We start from the raw sequence: 21,116 nt of genomic DNA, 5'->3' as shown, positions 1-21,116 counted from the left end.
ATATCTCAACGGATCTTTATCTTAATGATCATCCGAAAATCGAGGCGTCCTTGCAGCTGGATAATTTTATCTTTTGGGCTCCTCGTTTTTCGCGCCCACTTATCGGTCTTCCCTTATAAATAGACACGACCTAGTCTTTTCTCATTCTCCCCTTTCCTCATCTTCTTCCTCTCGCAACCCTACTGCCACTCGAGCTCGCCGCCGCCGCAGAGCACCTCGTCTTCTTCGACTTCGGCCGCTGCATCAACCTGAGTCGCTCCAGATAAACGGTGGCGATCCTCCGCAGTAAATCTGCAGCTGTGAGTCTTCTCCTTCCCGTACCTCATATCTGCATTAGGGTTGCGAGTTCTTCTTTGTTCTTCGTGGTTCATCCCGGTGTCTTTGTAGTTCTTTCACCGCGGCCTTATTTGATCCAACAGTAATACAGAACTATGCGGTAGTTGTTTCTCATCCATTTTTAATACTAGTAGATCCCTTTTGCTTGCAAAGAGGCCTCATTAGGACTCACGAACTCATCTGTATCACATTTTTAGGTCTAGAATATTTTCTTTTCTGAATAGCCGTTTGATCCAAAATAATGGCTGCAACCTGTGAAACTTGTTTATGCAACACTTAGACAAGAATTGTATTTGTTAGATCTGCCTATCCATAGCGACTCTTATCCCCGGCTTAAAAAAGGCAATACTCAATTGATAACCTTGACCACCCATGGCGATTTAGATAACTTAACTGCTTATGAAGCTCATGGCGGTTTAGATAATCTGCCATAATTATCCTTATACCATTAGGCCCCTTTATAAGCCGCCATCTTGAATAAGCATTGAAGTATTTCTTTCCGGCTTAAATTTGAACCGGGAATTTTCACTTTGTCTTAGGCTTTCATCACAATGGCACCGAAAACACCCACTTCATGCAACTGGGTCAAATCCATCGTCACAGACAGTACATTGGATGATTATGTAAAGACCGGCTATCTGCCGAAGAAGGAAGTCATGTCTTATCATGCTCCCAATCCGGAGGAAGAAATTCCTCATCCCAAAGAGGGGGGAGTTATTATTTTTACGGATCATATGAACCGGGGCTTTACACCACCCGGCTCAAAATTCTTCAGAGATGTCCTGCACTTCTTTGACATCCGTCCTCAAGACATCGGACCCAATTTCGTGTCTAATAGTTGCAATTTTCAATTCAGTGAAGTATATCTTAGAGAAGAGCCCAATATATTACTCTTCATAGAACTATTTTACTTGAACCGCCAGAATGAGTGTGCCAATGGCCCAAGCTTGGAACTTGGTGGTGTCTCGATCCAACGTCGGAGAGATGCACTTTTTCCTTATACCAATCCGCCAAGTCATCCCAAAGACTGGAATCAGACATGGTTCTACTGCCAAGATACTTCTCCAGCTGAAGAAAATCCTCTGCCCGACTTTCGTGCTCTGCGCCTGGAGTCCAATCATCCACTGCCTGATAAAATAACAGCCGCTGAACGCAAGACACTCGCCCCCACTTTGGCTAAGATCAAGGCTCTTCTGGGGAACGGTTTAAACGGCATCAATTTAGTCCGGGTTTGGCTCGCCTGGCGGGTTATTCCATGTAGCCGCCGCCCCGGGCTGATGTGCACTTACACAGGCAAGAAAGATGATCCTCTACGGCACAGCCCCGATGATTTGCCTGAATATGTTGTCAATGATATGATGAAGACAATTTTGAACGAAAGCCTAGCAGATTGTGGTAAAGTGGGCTTAAGCCCCTTCTGCGAGGCTAATCCAGCCCCAGCGGTAAGCCGCCTATCTGAATAAATTACCTTCAACTTTTGATGCCTTTATTTACACTCATACCTTTGTTAACTGTCATAGGCTGGTGACAAATTCTGGAAGGTCAAATATGATCATGAATCTGCAAAAAGGGCCAGAAAGGCCAAGAAAGCTGCCAGGAAAGAGGCTGCGAAGAAGAAGGGCAAGAAGGCCACCGCCTCTGACTTGCTTCGGCTAGAAGAGTCTTCTGAGTCAAAGGTAGCCCTTGACTCTCTTGGCTCCTTTTTTAATTACCTTATTGACACTGATTATCAGCAGGAAGACACGGGAACTAGTCATGGGAAGACTGAAGAGGTAACTATCATTTCCTCCGACTCCGAGCCTTTGCCAAGACAGAAACCCCGAAGATTAACCTAGAAAGTAAGATTTTCACATCCCTTAGCTTATCACGATCCTCAATTTCTTTTGAAGCAACAGATTGTAGAGAGCCGGAGGCAGACCCGAACCAGCAAAGATGCGGAACTCTCCTTTGGCTTACCCAATACCCCAAAGAAGCGCCGAAATGAGGTCACCTCCGATTTAGGTCCCTTTTATCCTTTGGCGGGTCTCACTCGTCAACCACTCAATTCTTCTGACTCAAATTATCAGGAAACTTCACCTTCCTCCGGCGAGTCAATGCAGTCCAATTTGCCAGCTTTCAAAACCGCTCCAGGGTAATGATAACCCGCTGATCTTATATTCGTTTCAATTTATTGTATTTGTATTGACCTTTTGATCTTATGCAGCGGAAAAGCAAAGCCCAGCAAAAGGGCGAAGAAGAACAAGCCGGCTGAAGAACCGATCCTAACTGAACCGGAACTTGGAACGGCCGCACCTAAAGCCTCCACTCATGAGCCGCCGCCTGAGCCAGCTCATGATGCACTAATGCCCACTGCTGACCCGCCTGTCGAGCAATCCGTCGATGGTTCTGAAAATCCAGAAGTCCCTAGCCCAGCCAGGACGGATAATCCTCAAGATGCTGATGTCGAAATCACCAAGACCGGCTTTGTTGAACCGGGAAGACCAACCGTACTAGCCAAGTTCTCTGCCAAGGAAGAACTTCTGGAACGCCACCGGGTTAAATTTGATGTCACTGACTATACTCACCTGAGTATTAGCGAAGTCTTTTCTGGCTATATGAGCCAAGTGCACAGGAGTCGTGACACCGGAATTGACATGGTGAAGCAAATGTATCAGAAGTTCGAGGTACAACCTTTCCTCCATATTCATTTATTCTTACCATGCCAGCCCCCAAGTCTATTGCTTATGATGAATATGTTGTAGACATAGAAACAAAATTAGTGATGGTAGTACTATATTTGAATAAAACATGTAAGAACTCCGGCTTACTCCGTAGCCCCCAAGGGGCGGCTTAACCATCATGGTAGAGCCGGTCCTTACTATGCGTGAATAAAAGAAAACACTTGGAAAAAACAGCAATATGCATTAGCCCCCAAGTGCCAAGTATTCTTGCTTGCAAGGTGCTTGGGACTTACTGTCATGAACCGCCACTTAAGCAAAATTTCTTCAGTATACATTAGCCCCCAAGTGCCAAGTGTATTGCTTGCAAAAGGCTTGGGACTTAATATTGCATCATGATAATCCTGATATTGACCCGGATTTTGGACAGGTCACCACTGGTCAACTTGAATCAGAAATATTTGATTTAAAGAAACGTCTAGAAGCACAGGAGGCCAAAACCCAAAAAGCCAACTCCAAATTTGAATTCAGCGTATCTGAACAAGAAAAACTGAAAAATGGCTTTGAAGCAGAGAAAAGGCCTGGGCTGACGAAAAAATCGCCTTGACCGATCGGGTTGAAAAAGCATAGGCGGCTCTTGCAGAGACAAACGCCGAACTATCCGGCTTAAAACGCCGTATATCTCAGATGGTCTCAGCAATCTTTGGTAAGTCACCCTGGAACTGTTAAGTATTTGAAGTTTGTCAAGGAGCATATAAATTATCGTTAACTCACCTGACATTGTGATGCAGGCCCCAGGAGTTCAAATCTTAACCAAAGCATGCTGACCAAGCTGAAGGCGGTTTACACATTGGTGGAGCAACTCTACACCGGGTCTCAGCGTGCTTTAGCCGGCGTGGCCTTGTCAAATGAAACTCCCACCCTCCTGGCGGATGTGTTAAAGCGGCTTGCCGTGCTACCTCAGCGGTGCAATGAATTAAGGTGATCTTCTGCGAGAGCCGGAGCCATGGCTGCATTGAGCCGGGCCAAGGCGTGGCTTCCGGAACTAGACCTGCCCGACATCGCCACTGGATATCCAAGTCTGAAAGAGGACGGCACACCCTTTGAACAGGAAGACTTCACCACTTGTGTGAAGGAGATACGCCCTGTGGCCACCCTGATTGGTAACGACACGGATCTTACCAAGTACCAGCCGGGTTATGACGCAGAAAACCGGAGGATTCCAACTCCGCATTATGAAGTGATCAGCCTGATTCCTCCAATCTGTAAGCATACCTTCGCCCCTGAAGTTGACCCGGCCAGATTAATTGACGACGAAGCTGAATTTGAAGCTTTGAATGCATTGACTGGTCATCTCAACCTTCCAGGACAGGGAACAAGGAGGAGCGGAAAGGGATGACCCGAAAGCTTGAGGCCAACAAAACAATTGATCCGTCGGGTGGATCATTTTTATGATGTGCTGAAAAAACAATGTTAATTATTTGGACTCGGGGAGTCATGTAATAGGGTAGAAATAACTTGGTTTTGCCGTGCCATCGTGCACGTGTTTGGCACTCAACACTGTTAATCCGCCAGCTTATATCCCCCTGTATTACACATATCATCTGTTTTCTTTTTGCTTAAGGAAAATCTTAAATTGTCCTGTATACAGAAATAAGTCACAAGACCCTTGGCGGCTTATCGCAGGGCAGATCATGATATCTTGATAGATAACCATTAATATGGAAAAAGAGTCACAGATAAATCTGTTGTAAACTATTTGAAGCACAACTAAGACATCATACCTGTGAGCTTTGGATTAGCACTGCCGATTTATGTAACCCGAACAGTAAGGGTGATAACCCAATCTTTGGAGATCAGTAGTGCCAAAGATGTAACTTGCCTATATTAAGGACTTATCATCCAAAATCAAGCCGGGTTTAAAACAACATTTACACTTGCATCTTTGAACAAAAAAGTCTCAAGTCAAATAAAGGCTGCTTTCAAATAAAACTTTAAACCAGATAAGAAGAATTAATTGAAGGCTTCTGATTCGAATATGATCAGTGAACCGTTCCAAAGGGGTTGAGCTAGGATTCGAATACGATCATGTAGCCCCCAGTGGCTTTGGCGTTGCGCCGATCAAGAGGGTACCGACAACTATGTTCTCTTTGGTTCGAATACGACCTATGTTTGAACAGGAAGCCCCCTAATGATCATAAGATTTAACGGCTAGATTCGAATACGATCATAAGCCGGATCAATCGGGTCAAGCTAGATTCGAATACGATCAGCCACCAAGTGATTATTTAAAATAACAATGATAATGACAATGACATATTCCTTTGAGGATTCAAAAAAGGACAGAGGTCCTGCTTTATTATTTATTATAATATATACATCGTTAAAATATGTACATCATGAGAGCCGGTGGCTCAAGTATAGTAAGGCCGAAGATGAGCAATATTCCACGGCCGGCGGGTCTCCACCTCCGACTTACGTGAGTCTTTGTGCTCTCGAACATCGATAAGGTAGTATGACCCGTTGTTCAAGTTCTTGCTGACCGCAAAGGGTCCTTCCCAAGGTGGGGATAGCTTATGCGCGTCGGACTAATCCTGGATGACCCGGAGCACCAAGTCACCTTCTTGAAAGGTTCTGGACTTAACCCGGCGGCTGTGATAACGGCGCAGGTCCTGTTGATAAATCGCCGAACGGGCTGCTGCTAAGTCACGCTTCTCATCCAACAGGTCAAGCGCATCCTGACGGGCTTGTTCATTATTAGTTTCAACATAAGCCGCCACGTGGGGCGAATCATGACGGATGTCACTGGGCAGAACCGCCTCGGCGCCATAAACCATAAAGAAGGGCATGTAACCCGTAGACCTGTTGGGGGTAGTATTGATGCTCCATATCACCAAAGGCAACTCTTCTACCCAAGAACCCGGCGTCCGTTGCAAAGGGACCATAAGCCGGGGCTTGATGCCTTCAGGATTTCCTGATTGGCTCTTTCTGCTTGACCATTGGATTGAGGGTGAGCCATTGATGAAACACCAAGCCGGATATGCTCACGTTGACAGAACTCCTTCATGGCCCCCTTGGACAAACTAGTGCCATTGTCAGTTATAATGCTGTGTGGAAAACCAAAGCGAAAAATCACCTTTTTCATGAATTGAACCGCCGTGGCTGCATCACACTTACTGACCGGCTCTGCCTCAACCCACTTTGTGAATTTATCAACCGCCACCAGGAGGTAGTTTTTTTACCTTTGGACCTTTTGAAAGGCCCAACCATGTCAAGTCCCCAGACTGCAAATGGCCAGGTAATTGGAATCATCCTTAACTCTTGAGCCGGCACATGAACTCGTCTTGAAAATTTCTGACACCCGTCACATCTACTGACCAGATCTTCTGCATCAGCGTGAGCCGTCAGCCAATAGAACCCATGACGAAAGGCTTTAGCCACAAGGGATTTTGAGCCGGCATGATGACCGAAATCTCCTGCATGAATCTCACGAAGAATTTCTTGACCTTCCTCAGGAGAGACACAACGCTGAAATGCCCCAGTGACATTGCGATGATGCAACTCGCCGTTGACAATTGTCATTGACTTAGACCGCCGGGTTATCTGTCTGGCCAAGGTTTCGTCCTCAGGTAACTCTCCCCGGGTCATGTAAGCCAAATATGGCACCGTCCAATCTGGGATGACATGAAGAGCCGCCACCAACTGCACTTCCGGGTCAGGCACAGCCAAGTCTTCCTCTGTAGGTAACTTGACAGAAGGGTTATGCAGAATATCCAAGAAAGTATTAGGCGGCACCGGCTTATGCTGAGAGTCCAAACGGCTTAAGGCATCAGCCGCCTCATTCTTTCCGCGGTCAATATGCTCCACCTGGTAACCCTTAAAATGTCCTGCAATGGCATCAACTTCACGGCAATAAGCCGCCATGAGAGGATCTTTGGAATCCCACTTGCCTGATACCTGTTGAGCCACCAAATCTGAGTCGCCAAAGCATCTTACCCGGCTTAAGCTCATCTCCTTAGCCATCCGAAGACCATGGAGCAAGGCCTCGTACTCAGCTGCATTGTTGGTACAGGGAAACATCAACCGTAGCACGTAACAAAATTTGTCACCTCGAGGGGAAGCTAAAACAACTCCAGCCCCTGAGCCCTCCAATTGCCATGACCCATCAAAGTGAATAGTCCAATATGTGTTGTCCAGCTTTTCTTCAGGCATCTGCAGTTCTGTCCAATCATTGATGAAGTCCACTAATGCCTGAGACTTGATAGCCGTGCGTGGCACATACTTTAAACCGTGCGGCCCAAGTTCAATGGCCCACTTGGTGACTCGTCCTGTGGCCTCTCTATTTTGAATGATGTCTCCCAAAGGAGCATAACTGACCACTGTGATGGGATGACCCAGGAAATATTGCTTAAGCTTCCGGCTTGCCATGAACACCCCATAAACGAGCTTCTGCCAATGTGGATATCTCTGCTTGGACTCAATAAGCACCTCACTGATGTAGTAAACCGGCCGTTGAACCGGATGCTCCTTGCCAGCCTCCTTACGCTCAACCACAATGGCAACACTGACAGCACATGTGTTAGCAGCCACATATAGCAATAGTGGCTCCTTATCAATGGGAGCAGCAAGGACCGGTGGCTCAGATAACTGTCTCTTCAAATCTTCAAAGGCAGCGTTAGCAGCATCACTCCAGACAAAGTCGTCCGTCTTCTTCATCATCTGATATAGCGGTATGGCCTTCTCACCTAGCCGGCTTATGAACCGGCTTAGGGCAGCAATACGACCTGCCAGACGTTGAACGTCATTAATACACGCCGGCTTAGCCAAAGAAGTGATCGCCTTGATCTTCTCCAGGTTAGCCTCAATGCCTCTGTTAGAAACCAGAAAACCCAAAAGCTTGCCTGCTGGCACTCCAAAAACGCACTTGTCCGGGTTAAGCATCATCTTGTAGACCCGGAGATTATCAAAGGTTTCCTTCAGATCATCTATCAAGGTTTCCTTCTCTCTGGACTTCACCACAATGCCGTCCACATAAGCGTGAACATTGTGCCCAATCTGATTGCGGAGACAGTTCTGCACACATTGTTGATAAGTCGCTTGGGCACTTTTAAGCCCAAAAGGCATAGACACATAGCAGAAGGCTCCAAACGGAGTAATGAAAGCCGTCTTCTCCTAGTCCTTAACTGCCATCTTGATCTGATGATAACCAGAATAAGCATCCAAAAAACTCAAACGCTCACAACCCGCCGTAGCATCAATGATTTGATCAATACGAGGGAGAGCAAAAGGGTCAGCCGGGCATGCCTTGTTTAAATCCATGTAATCCACACACATACGCCAGGTGCCGTTCTTTTTTAGTACAAGCACCGGGTTAGCCAACCACTCTGGGTGAAAAACTTCAACAATAAACCCAGCCACCAAGAGCCGGGCCACCTCCTCACCAATAGCCTTCCGCCTCTCCTCATTAAACCGTCGAAGAAACTGCCTGACCGGTTTAAATTTTGGATCAATATTAAGAGTGTGCTCAATGAGTTCTCTCGGTACACCCGGCATGTCAGAAGGTTTCCATGCAAAGATGTCCCGGTTCTCACGGATGAACTCGATGAGCGCGTTTTCCTATTTAGGATCCAGATTGGCACTTATACTAAACTGCTTAGATGAGTCGCCCGGAACAAAATCGACAAGCTTGGTGTCATCGACCGACTTAAATTTCATCACCGGCTCGTGTTCCGTGGTTGGCTTCTTCAAAGACGTCATGTCCGCCGGGTCAACATTGTCCTTGTAGTACTTCAACTCCTCTGTTGCACAAACCGATTCAGCATAAGCAGCGTCGCCTTCCTCGCACTCCAAGGCTATCTTCCGACTCCCATGCACTGTGATGGTGCCCTTGTGACCCGGCGTCTTGAGCTGTAAATACACATAACACGATCGTGCCATGAACTTCGCATAAGCCGGCCATCCAAACAGTGCGTGATATGGGCTCCGGATCTTGACCACCTCAAAAGTTAACTTCTCAGCCCTGGAATCATGCTCATCCCCAAAGGCCACTTCTAGCTCCATCTTACCCACTGGATATGCCGACTTACTAGGCACTACTCCATGAAAAACAGTGTTGGACGTCTTGAGATTTTTATCAGTCAACCCCATGCGACGAAAGGTCTCATAATAGAGGATGTTGATGCTACTGCCTCCATCCATGAGCACTTTTGTAAATTTTTATCCACCAACCTGAGGTGCCACCACTAACGCCAAGTGACCCGGATTGTCAACCCGTGGAGGATGATCCTCCCTACTCCATAGAATAGGCTGCTCAAACCATCTCAGATAATGAGGAATTGCTGGTTCAACGGTGTTTACAGCCCTCTTATGAAGTTTCTGGTCCCTTTTGCACAAACTGGTGGTGAACACATGATATTGCCCACTATTCAGCTGTTTCGGGTTACTCTGATACCCGGATTGCTGCTGCTGCTGACCTCCTTGGCCAGATTGCTGATTATAACCACCCTGGTTACCTTGAGGGCCTTGAAAATTGGAATTTGATGTTGGAAATATGCCCTAGAGGCAATAATAAATTGGTTATTATTATATTTCCTTGTTCATGATAATCGTTTATTATCCATGCTAAAATTGTATTGATAGGAAACTCAGATACATGTGTGGATACATAGACAACACCATGTCCCTAGTAAGCCTCTAGTTGACTAGCTCGTTGATCAATAGATGGTTACGGTTTCCTGACCATGGACATTGGATGTCGTTGATAACGGGATCACATCATTAGGAGAATGATGTGATGGACAAGACCCAATCCTAAGCCTAGCACAAGATCGTGTAGTTCGTTTGCTAAGAGCTTTTCTAATGTCAAGTATCATTTCCTTAGACCATGAGATTGTGCAACTCCCGGATACCGTAGGAATACTTTGGTTGTACCAAACGTCACAACGTAACTGGGTGGCTATAAAGGTGCACTACAGGTATCTCCGAAAGTGTCTGTTGGGTTGGCACGAATCGAGACTGGGATTTGTCACTCCGTGTAAATGGAGAGGTATCTCTGGGCCCACTCGGTAGGACATCATCATAATGTGCACAATGTGACCAAGGAGTTGATCACGGGATGATGTGTTACGGAACGAGTAAAGAGACTTGCCGGTAACGAGATTGAACAAGGTATCGGGATACCGACGATCGAATCTCGGGCAAGTAACATACCGATAGACAAAGGGAATTGTATACGGGATTGATTGAATCCCAGACATCGTGGTTCATCCGATGAGATCATCGTGGAACATGTGGGAGCCAACATGGGTATCCAGATCCCGCTGCTGGTTATTGGCCGGAGAACGTCTCGGTCATGTCTGCATGGTTCCCGAACCCGTAGGGTCTACACACTTAAGGTTCGATGACGCTAGGGTTATAGGGAATAGATATACGTGGTTACCGAATGTTGTTCGGAGTCCCGGATGAGATCCTGGACGTCACGAGGAGTTCCGGAATGGTCCGGAGATAAAGATTTATATATGGGAAGTCCTGTTTTGGTCACCGGAAATGTTTCGGGTGCTATCGGTAACGTACCGGGACCACCGGGAGGGTCCCGGGGGTCCACCAGGTGGGGCCACTGGCCCCAGAGGGCTGCGTGGGCCAAGTGTGGGAAGGAACCAGCCCCTAGGTGGGCTGGTGCGCCTCCCACAAAGGGCCCAAGGCGCAGGGAAGAGGGGAAGGGGGAAACCCTAGGCTCAGATGGGCCTAAGGCCCACCTAGTGGTGCGCCCCCCTCTCTCCCCCCTTGGCCGCCCCCCTAGATGCATCTAGGGCTGGCCACACCCCTTGGGGGGAACCCTAGATGGGGGCGTAGCCCCTCCCCCTTCCCCTATATATAGTGGGGGTTTGGGGCTGCCAACACATGAGAACATCTCCCTCTTGGCGCAGCCCTACCCCTCTCCCTCCTCGTCTCTCGCAGTGCTTGGCGAAGCCCTGCTGGAGTACCGCGCTCCTCCACCACCACGCTGTCGTGCTGCTGCTGGACGGAGTCTTCCCCAACCTCTCCCTCTCTCCTTGCTGGATCAAGGCGTGGGAGACGTCACCGGGCTGCACGTGTGTTGAACGCGGAGGCGCCGTGGTTCGGCGCTTAGATCAGAATCAACCGCGATCTGAATCGCTATGAGTACGACTCCTTCATCCGCGTTCTTGCAACGCTTCCGCATCACGATCTACAAGGGTATGTAGATGCACTCCCCTTCCCCTCGTTGCTAGATTACTCCATAGATTGATCTTGGTGATGCGTAGAAATTTTTTGAATTTCCGCTACGTTCCCCAACAGTGGCATCATGAGCTAGGTCTATGCGTAGTTTCTATGCACGAGTAGAACACAAAGTAGTTGTGGGCGTCGATTTTTTCAATTTACTTGCCATTACTAGTCTTATCTTGATTCGGCGGCATCGTGGGATGAAGCGGCCCGGACCGACCTTACACGTACACTTACGTGAGACAGGTTCGACCGACTGACATGCACTAGTTGCATAAGGTGGCTAGCGGGTGTCTGTCTCTCCCACTTTAGTCGGATCGGATTCGATGAAAAGGGTCCTTATGAAGGGTAAATAGAAATTGGCATATCACGTTGTGGCTTTTGCGTAGGTAAGAAACGTTCTTGCTAGAATCCCATAGCAGCCACGTAAAACATGCAACAACAATTAGAGGACGTCTAACTTGTTTTTGCAGGGTATGCTATGTGATGTGATATGGCCAAAAGGATGTGATGAATGATATATGTGATGTATGAGATTGATCATGTTCTTGTAATAGGAATCACGACTTGCATGTCGATGAGTATGACAACCGGCAGGAGCCATAGGAGTTGTCTTAATTTATTGTATGACCTGTGTGTCATTGAAAACGCCATGTAATTACTTTACTTTATTGCTAACCGTTAGCCATAGTAGTAGAAGTAATAGTTGGCGAGACAACTTCATGAAGACACGATGATGGAGATCATGATGATGGAGATCATGGTGTCATGCCGGTGACAAAGGTGATCATGCCGCGCCTCGAAGATGGAGATCAAAGGCGCAAGATGATATTGGCCATATCACGTCACTTTATGATTTGCATGTGATGTTTGTCATGTTTACATCTTATTTGCTTAGAACGACGGTAGCATAAATAAGATGATCCCTCACTAAAATTTCAAGAGACGTATTCCCCCTAACTGTGCACCGTTGCGAAGGTTCGTTGTTTCGAAGCACCACGTGATGATCGAGTGTGATAGATTCTAACGTTCGAATACAACGGGTGTTGACGAGCCTAGCATGTACAGACATGGCCTCGGAACACATGCGAAACACTTAGGTTGACTTGACGAGCCTAGCATGTACAGACATGGCCTCGGAACACAAGAGATCGAAAGGTCGAACATGAGTCGTATAGTAGATGCGATCAACATGGAGATGTTCACCGATGATGACTAGTCCGTCTCACGTGATGATCGGACATGGCCTAGTTTGACTCGGATCATGTATCACTTAGATGACTAGAGGGATGTCTATTTGAGTGGGAGTTCATTAATTAGATGAACTCAATTATCATGAACATAGTCAAAAGGTCTTTGCAAATTATGTCATAGCTTACGCTTTAGCTCTACTGTTTAAGATATGTTCCTAGAGAAAAATTTAGTTGAAAGTTGGTAGTAGCAATTATGCGGACTGGGTCCGTAAACTGAGGATTATCCTCATTGCTGCACAGAAGGCTTATGTCCTTAATGCACCGCTCGGTGTGCTGAACCTCAGCGTCGTCCGTAGATGTTGCGAGACATCTGACATACACGTTTTGATGACTACATAATAGTTCAGTGCGTAATGCTAACGGTTTAGAATTGTGGCACCAAAGACATTTTTTGAAAACGTCGCAGAACATACAAGATGTTCCGAAGACTGAAATTGGGATTTCAAACTAGTGTCCACGTCAAGAGGTATGAGACCTCTGACAAGTTTCTTAAGCCTGCAGACTAAGGGAGAAAAGCTCAATCGTTGAGCATGTGCTCAGATTGTCTGAGTACCACAATCGCTTGAATCGAGTGGGAGTTAATCTTCCAGATGAGATAGTGATGGTTCTCCATAGTCACTGCCACCGAGCTATTATAGCTTCGTGATGAACTATAACATATCAGGGATAGACATGATGATCCTTGAGCAACTCGCGATGTTTGACACCGCGAAAGTAGAAATCAAGAAGGAGCATCAATTGTTGATGGTTAGTAAAACCACCAGTTTCTAGAAGGGCAAGGGCAAAAGGGATACTTCATGAAACAGCAAATCATTTGCTGCTCTAGTGAAGAATCCCAAGGTTGAACCCAAACCCGAGACTAAGTGCTTCTGTAATGAGGGAACGGTCACTGAAGCAGAACTACCCTAGATACTTGGTAGATGAGAAGGCAGGCAAGGTCGACAGAAGTATATTGGATATACATTATATGAATGTGTACTTTACTAGTACTCCTAGCAGCACCAGGGTATTAGATACCGGTTCAGTTGCTAAGTGTTAGTAACTCGAAATAAAAGTTGTGGAATTAACGGAGACTAGCTAAAGGTGAGATGACGATATGTGTTGGAAGTGTTTCCAAGGTTGATGTGATCAAGCATCGCATTGTGACACCCCAAAATTTTGACCTGGTTTTATTAATTAAATTTTTTCCAGGAAATAAAACTTTTTCATTTGTCTAGATTTACCCTTTTGATATTATGGGTTTTCACCTCTAGTGAAAAAAAAAACTTTCCAAAAGTATTATTGGACTTGTATGCTCTCTCTATGAAACAATCCTTTATCAGTGGATTTAATGGCATAATTGCTTTTTCTTGAGCTTTATTCTTTTAAAATGATCTTTCACAAATTTGGAGCCTGTTTTGCACTGCAACCATTTGACAAATGCACTTAAAATTTCCACAAAAATTTGGAGATGTCATGTGATGTTTCCACATCACTTTTATGCAAAAATATCTTTTAGTTATTGGAGATTTTGACCTCTACATCAACTTTTCAAATCTGGTCCAGTAGGCATTTTTGCACTACAACCTATTTAAATATTTCTTTAAAAATTCTTCCAAGTGTTTGGAGATGTCAGTAGATGCATAGAATTCAACTTCATGCAAAAACCCAGTGTTGTTCTTTGAAACATTTGAGTGAATCAACCTCTTTTTCGTTCTGGTCCAATTTGATGATTTGTACTGCAACCCTATTTTATTTTGCTCTAGTGACCCTGAGCTTTTTCCTGCTTGTAGCCCTCCCTACCAAACCCTTAAGTCCAGGAGAGTGGACTCATTGGAGGATTTTAAGTACATGCAATGAGATCTTCTTCCCTCTGTCCAAGATTGAAGTTTTGCAAAACTTGCACTAGCAAGTTTCTGGTTTTGCCCAAATGACCTTGCCAACATCACCTACATCCAGGGAGACCCTGATCTGGAGTTTGTGGCCACTCCAAGAGTTGCCTAGATGCTTTTGGCATTCTGTCGAACACTTGGTGTGCACAGTCGGTTTTGGGCATGTTTCCTAGTTTGCACTATGATCTTGTTCCTCTGACCCAGCAACCTTGTCCACTAAGATCCTAGCTATCCCAATCCTAGTCCTGTTAATTGCCAGCCTCACTCTCGCACTCTAGGCCGCGCTGGCATTTCGTCGAGCATGTTCCGTGCGTGCTCTGGGCGCGCCCAAAGCGCACGTTATGCACGCGCGCGCACTGAGCCGCCGCGTCGCACTGCCGCCCTCGTCGCGTCCCGTCCCTGGCCCCTGCTCACCTGCTGAACCGCGCACTACGCTCGCCCACTCTCCATGCCACCCCTGGCGCCCTACAGCGCCGCTGGCAGAGCTTTTGGCGGCACGCCGGCGTCGGCAGCGAGCCTCTGCCATGGACGGCGCCGCCCAAACCACACCAGCGCGCCAGCTGCCCCTATGAACAGCTCGGGCTTATCCCGACATCCGTCGGCACGCGCTCGTCGCCGCCACGTCGCCCTGCAGCTACAGCACCGCGGTCGCCGGCGTTCTTATCCACAGCCGCCGCGGTCCAGCCTCGAGCGCCTATAAAAGGAGACCCCGAGCCCCTCCGAGCGCTCAGGCGACCTCAAGCCTTCCCCCTAGAGCTCCCCAAGCAGTGGATTGGCCGGGAGAGGCCATCTTCCCCACCTCCGGCCGGTTCGGCCGCCGCTACCGTCCGGTGACATTCGTCGCAACCAGGCTACCTCCCGCCCATCCAACGCCACCAATCGCTTCCTCTTGCTCTTGCGGAGCTGCCCAGCGCCTCAGCCTCGATCGAAGACCACCGGAGCCCATAACCCAGTTCACTCCCGTAGCCCCCTCTGCCACGGAGCTCGCCGCCGGCGACTCCTCCCACCACCGTCGACCCAGCGACCACCGAGAGGACCGCCTCGGTCTGGCGGGTCCATCCCTGCCCTCAGGTGCCCTCGAGGAGCCACCGTTCGTCGCCGGAGTCCCGCCCCGTTCGGACAGAGGAAGAGGAGGGAGAGGGGAGAATGGTCAAACCTGACCAGTGGGCCCCCTGGACCCACTGCCAGTGACCCGCGCGCCCGTCCTCTCTGGCTTAAGTGGAAGCGTATTTCCGCGAGTACGTATCCCCTACCCCGAAAGCGTAAGCGCCCCGAAACGTTTTCCTTTTTCTGGTTTTATTTAAAACAGAACTTTGACTCAGCTTTGACTGGCTATATCTTTTAAAATAAAACTCCAAATGAGTTGATTCTTTTTCCTACCTCTCTCAAATTTCATCTAGTTTATTTTAAGATTTATTTCAAAAATATTTGGGACAACTTTTTGTACTGTGTTTGAAATGTGTGTTATTTTTATATTTTTTCAAAATAGGATTTTTGGAGAGAAGGGAAAGCTTCCAAAAAGTGCATCCTTTGCATATTCTTGAAGGCAAGAATTTCTGAACTCTGGCATAATATTTTGTGTGGTGTTTTGATACGGTTACAACACCACTTTGACTTGGAGCATGCATAATTTCTATTAAGTCACACACATGAGAGCATATTGGAAATGCTTTACTTTTGGTAATGGATGTGCTGGTGTTAGTGATCATCCTCGTGAGCCTCTCATGCATACCAGAAGGAAGCCGGGAAAGTCGTGGTCTTGGGTAGACACGAGCTTGTCCTTAGTCCCTCGTTGAGACGAGTATGTCCGGTATGGCATGGTAAGGCTTGATGAGTGGTGAGTTTATCTGTTGATGGAAATATTCTGGTTATGCCAATCTTTCGGAGAATACTTGGACCACTTGAGTCGGTCGTAGGTCGAGACTTGTTCAGTAACTTCCCCTACTTGTTTTTGTACTACCACTTGTCCCTGCCGCAGGTAGGGTACGGTTCAGTAAGTTGTCAACCCCTTACCAAAGCACACACCGTACAGAGAGGCCAGGGTGGAAGATACCGGAGGCCTCCGGTAGGCATGCCTCCTGGTCCGGGGGCATGGGTGTTTCCGGTTGGGACCGAGAGGGGGGCACCCCTTACAGCGCGCGTATATAAATTTGATCCCAAGCTACGTCGAGGTTGTAGCCTCCCCACTTAGAGTTTGGCTTGACAGGTGTTGTGGGTGATTCCAGACACTGGTAAGTTAAGCTGGTGTGTGCAGGTCAGGCGTGTTTTCAATTAAAAGGCCGTAGGCGGAATTAGTCCCGATGGGCTAAATAAATCCGTTACTCGTGGTTAAAGAGTACACCCTCTGCAGAGGATATATCCATTCGGATAGCCATGTCCATGGGTAAGGACTACAGACTGAGGTGGGCCTAGTGACGGTATTCGGATGGAGACACGACTAACTAGATCATAGTAACGGTATTCGGATGGAGACACGACTAACTAGATCATAGTAACGGTATTCGGATGGAGAACGGCTAAACTAGAGCATAGTGACGGTCTTCGGATGGAGAAACGGCTAGACTAGATTTTGTTTATGACCTGTGACACATGAGGATTATGATTATTATTATTGTGGACTAACCAGCTACTTTATTCGAATTATTGAATATCCCTGGGACGGTTCTACCTCCTGGATATTCACTATGATTATTCCTTTATAAGCCCATTATGTGATGTCGCTCAGACACCCGACTGCGGCACGTTTGTTAATTATTTGTCCTTTATAAGCCCTTTATGTGGTGTCGCTCAGACGCCCGACCGCGGCACATTTGTTAATTATTTATCCTTTATAAGCCCTTTATGTGGTGTCGCTCAGACGCCCGACTGCGGCACGTGTGTTATTTAATTATCCTTTATAAGCCCTTTATGTGGTGTCGCTCAGACGCCCGACTGCGGCATTGTTAATTTATTTGCAACTTTTCGAGGAGTCATTTCAGACACTCGGTCAGTGCATTCTATTTTTACTCCCGTATTGCATGTTCATGTTTTTCCTGCATGCGTGCATCTCAGATTTTCGTTTAATTTGTGACAGACGTATAATCATGATTATCTCGGAGCATGATTATCCCTTGTTATATTATACCCGTGTTCTTAATGTTTGCGAGTACATTCAAACGTACTCACTGGCTTGTCCCTGGCTATTGTCTTGGCCAGATTTCGCGCATGGAGATAGCATTATGACGACAGCCCCGGAACCCATGTAATGGTGATAGCAGCCTCGCGAAGATAGGAGTTATCCTGGTCAGCTGTCCTTGTGGGAAATGGAGTCCCATAGACGCAGATGTACCACAAACCGCTTCCGCCATCAACCACTAGAAACCAAGTGTTGTACTCCTAGGCCACAATGGTCTTGTACTGCATATTTTGTACTTTGCTTGGAATTCTTGTATCAAGTTGGTGCCTCATCAGCTAACAGTAATCCTGGGGCTGGTGAGCACAAAGGCCGTTTTCTGGGAAATTAATGTCCCGAAAATCCGGTCGTGACACGCATGCTCCCTCTACCATCGAGATTGGTGTTAAACCTAAATAATTGTTATTTGGTGTCTGCGTTGAGCATGATTGGATTATGTTTATCGCAATACGGTTATTCATTTAAGGAGAATAATGGTTACTCTGTTTATTTGAATAATACCTTCAATGGTCTTGCACCTAAAATGAATCTCGATCGCAGTGATACACATGTTCGTGCCAAAAGATATAAAATAGTAATGATAGTACCACATACTTGTGGCACTGCCATTTGAGTCATATTGGAATAGAACGCATGAAGAAGCTCCATGTAGATGGATCTTTGGACTCACTCATTTTTGAAAAGATTGAGACATGCGAACCATGTCTATTGGTATATATGCATGAAGAAACTCCATGCAGATGGATCGTTTGGACTCACTTGATTTTGAATCACTTGAGACATGCAGATCATACCACATGGGCAAGATGATTGAAAGGCCTTGTTTTCAGTAAGATGGAACAAGAAAGCAACTTGTTGGAAGTAATACATTTTGATGTGTGCAGTCCAATGAGTGCTGAGGCACGCAGTGGATATCGTTATGTTCTTACTTCACAGACGATTTGAGTAGATGCTAATTGTATTTACTTAATGAATCACAAGTCTGAATTATTGAAAGGTTCAAGTAATTTCAGAGTGAAGTTGAAGATCGTCGTGACAAGAGGATAAAATGTCTATGATATGATCATAGAGATATCTGAGTTACGAGTTTGGCACACAATTAAGACATTGTGGAAAGTGTTTCACAATTAATACCGCCTGGAACACCACAGTGTGATGGTGTGTCCGAACATCATAACTGTACCCTATTGGATATGGTGCATACCATGATGTCTCTTATCGAATTACAACTATCGTTTATGGGTTAGGCATTAGAGACAACCGCATTCACTTTAAATAGGGCACCACGCAATTCCGTTGAGACGACACCGTATGAACTATGGTTTAGAGAAACCTAAGCTGTCGTTTCTTCAAAGTTTGGGGCTGCGACGCTTATGTGAAAAGGTTTCAGGCTGATAAGCACGAACCCAAAGCGGATAAATGCATCTTCATAGAATACCCAAAACAGTTGAGTATACCTCCTATTTCAGATCTGGAAGCAATAGTGATTGTTTCTAGAGACAGGTCCTTTCTCGAGGAAAAGTTTCTCTCGAAAGAATTGAGTGGGAGGATGGTGGAGACTTGATAAGGTTATTGAACCGTCACTTCAACTAGTGTGTAGCAGGGCACAGGAAGTTGTTCCTGTGGCACCTACACCAATTGAACTGGAAGCTTATGATAGTGATCATGAAACTTCGGATCAAGTCACTACCAAACCTCGTAGGTCGACAAGGATATGTACTACTCCTGAGTGGTACGGTAATCCTGTCTTAGATATCATGTTGTTAGACAATACTGAACCTACGAGCTATTGAGAAGCGATGGTGGGCCCATATTCCGACAAATGGTTAGAAGCCATGAAATCCGAGATAGGATCCATGTATCAGAACAAAGCATGGACTTTGGTGAACTTGCCCGATGATCGGCAAGCCATTGAGATAAATGGATCTTTAAGAAGAAGACGGACATGGACGGTAATGCTACCGTCTATGAAGCTCGACTTGTGGCAAAGAGTATTTTCACAAGTTCAAGGAGTTGACTACGATGAGATTTTCTCATCCGTAGCGATGCTTAAGTCCGTCGGAATCATGTTAGCATTAGCTGCATTTATGAAATCTGGCAGATGGATGTCAAAACAAGTTTCCTTACCAGTTTTCGTAAGGAAAGGTTGTATGTGATACAATCAGAAAGGTTTTGTCGATCCTAAGGATGCTAAAAGGTATGCTAGCTCCAGCGATCCTTCCATGGACTAGAGCAAGCATCTCGGAGTCAGAATATATGCTTTGATGGAGTGATCAAAGTTTTTGGGTTTATACAAAGTTTGTTAGAAACTTGTATTTACAATAAAGTGAGTGGGAGCGCTGCAACATTTCTGATAAGTATATGTGAATGACATATTGTTGATCCGAAATGATGTAAAATTTCTGGAAAGCATAAAGGGTTGTTTGAAAGGAGTTTTTCAAAGGAAGACTTGGATAAAGCTGCTTACATATTGGGCATCAAGATCTATAGAGATAGATCAAGACGCCTGATGATATTTTCAAAGAACGCACACCTTGACATGTTTTTGAAAGAGTTCAAAATAGATCAACAAAGAAGGAGTTCTTGGCTGTGTTACAAGGTGTGAGTATTGAGTAAGACTCAAGACCTGACCACAGCAGAAGAGAGAGAAAGGACGAAGGTCGTCCCCTATGCTTTAGACGTAGGCTCTACAGTATGCTATGCTGTGAAGTGTGCCTTGCCATGAGTTGGTCAAGGGGTACAATAGTGATCCGGGTATGGATCACATGACAGCGGTCGAACTTATCCTTAGTATCTAGTGGACTAAGGAATTTTCTCGATTATGGAGGTGAAAAGGAGTTCGTCGTAAAGGGTTACGTTGATGCGAACTTTGAAACTAATCCGGATGACTCTGAGTAGTAAACCGGATTCGTATAGTAGAGCAGTTATTTGAAATGGCTCCAAGTAGCGCGTGGTAGCATCCACAAGATGACATAGATATTCGTAAAGCACACACGGATCTGAAAGGTTCAGACCCGTTGACTAATAACCTCTCTCACAAGCATAACATGATCAAACCAGAACTCATTGAGTGTTAATCACATAGTGATGTGAACTAGATTGTTGACTCTAGTAAACTCTTTGGATGTTGGTCACATGGTGATGTGACCTGTGAGTGTTAATCACATGGTGATGTGAACTAGATTATTGACTCTAGTGCAAGTGGGAGACTGTTGGAAATATGCCCTAGAGGCAATAATAAATTGGTTATTATTATATTTCCTTGTTCATGATAATCGTTTATTATCCATGCTAAAATTGTATTGATAGGAAACTCAAATACATGTGAGGATACATAGACAACACCATGTCCCTAGTAAGCCTCTAGTTGACTAGCTCGTTGATCAATAGATGGTTACGGTTTCCTGACCATGGACATTGGATGTCGTTGATAACGGGATCACATCATTAGGAGAATGATGTGATGGACAAGACCCAATCCTAAGCCTAGCACAAGATCGTGTAGTTCGTTTGCTAAGTGCTTTTCTAATGTCAAGTATCATTTCCTTAGACCATGAGATTGTGCAACTCCCGGATACCGTAGGAA

The sequence above is a fragment of the Aegilops tauschii genome, chromosome 5 (assembly GCF_002575655.3).
Source record: "Aegilops tauschii subsp. strangulata cultivar AL8/78 chromosome 5, Aet v6.0, whole genome shotgun sequence".
Lineage (NCBI taxonomy): Eukaryota > Viridiplantae > Streptophyta > Magnoliopsida > Poales > Poaceae > Aegilops > Aegilops tauschii.
This window is presented reverse-complemented; position numbering follows the sequence as displayed.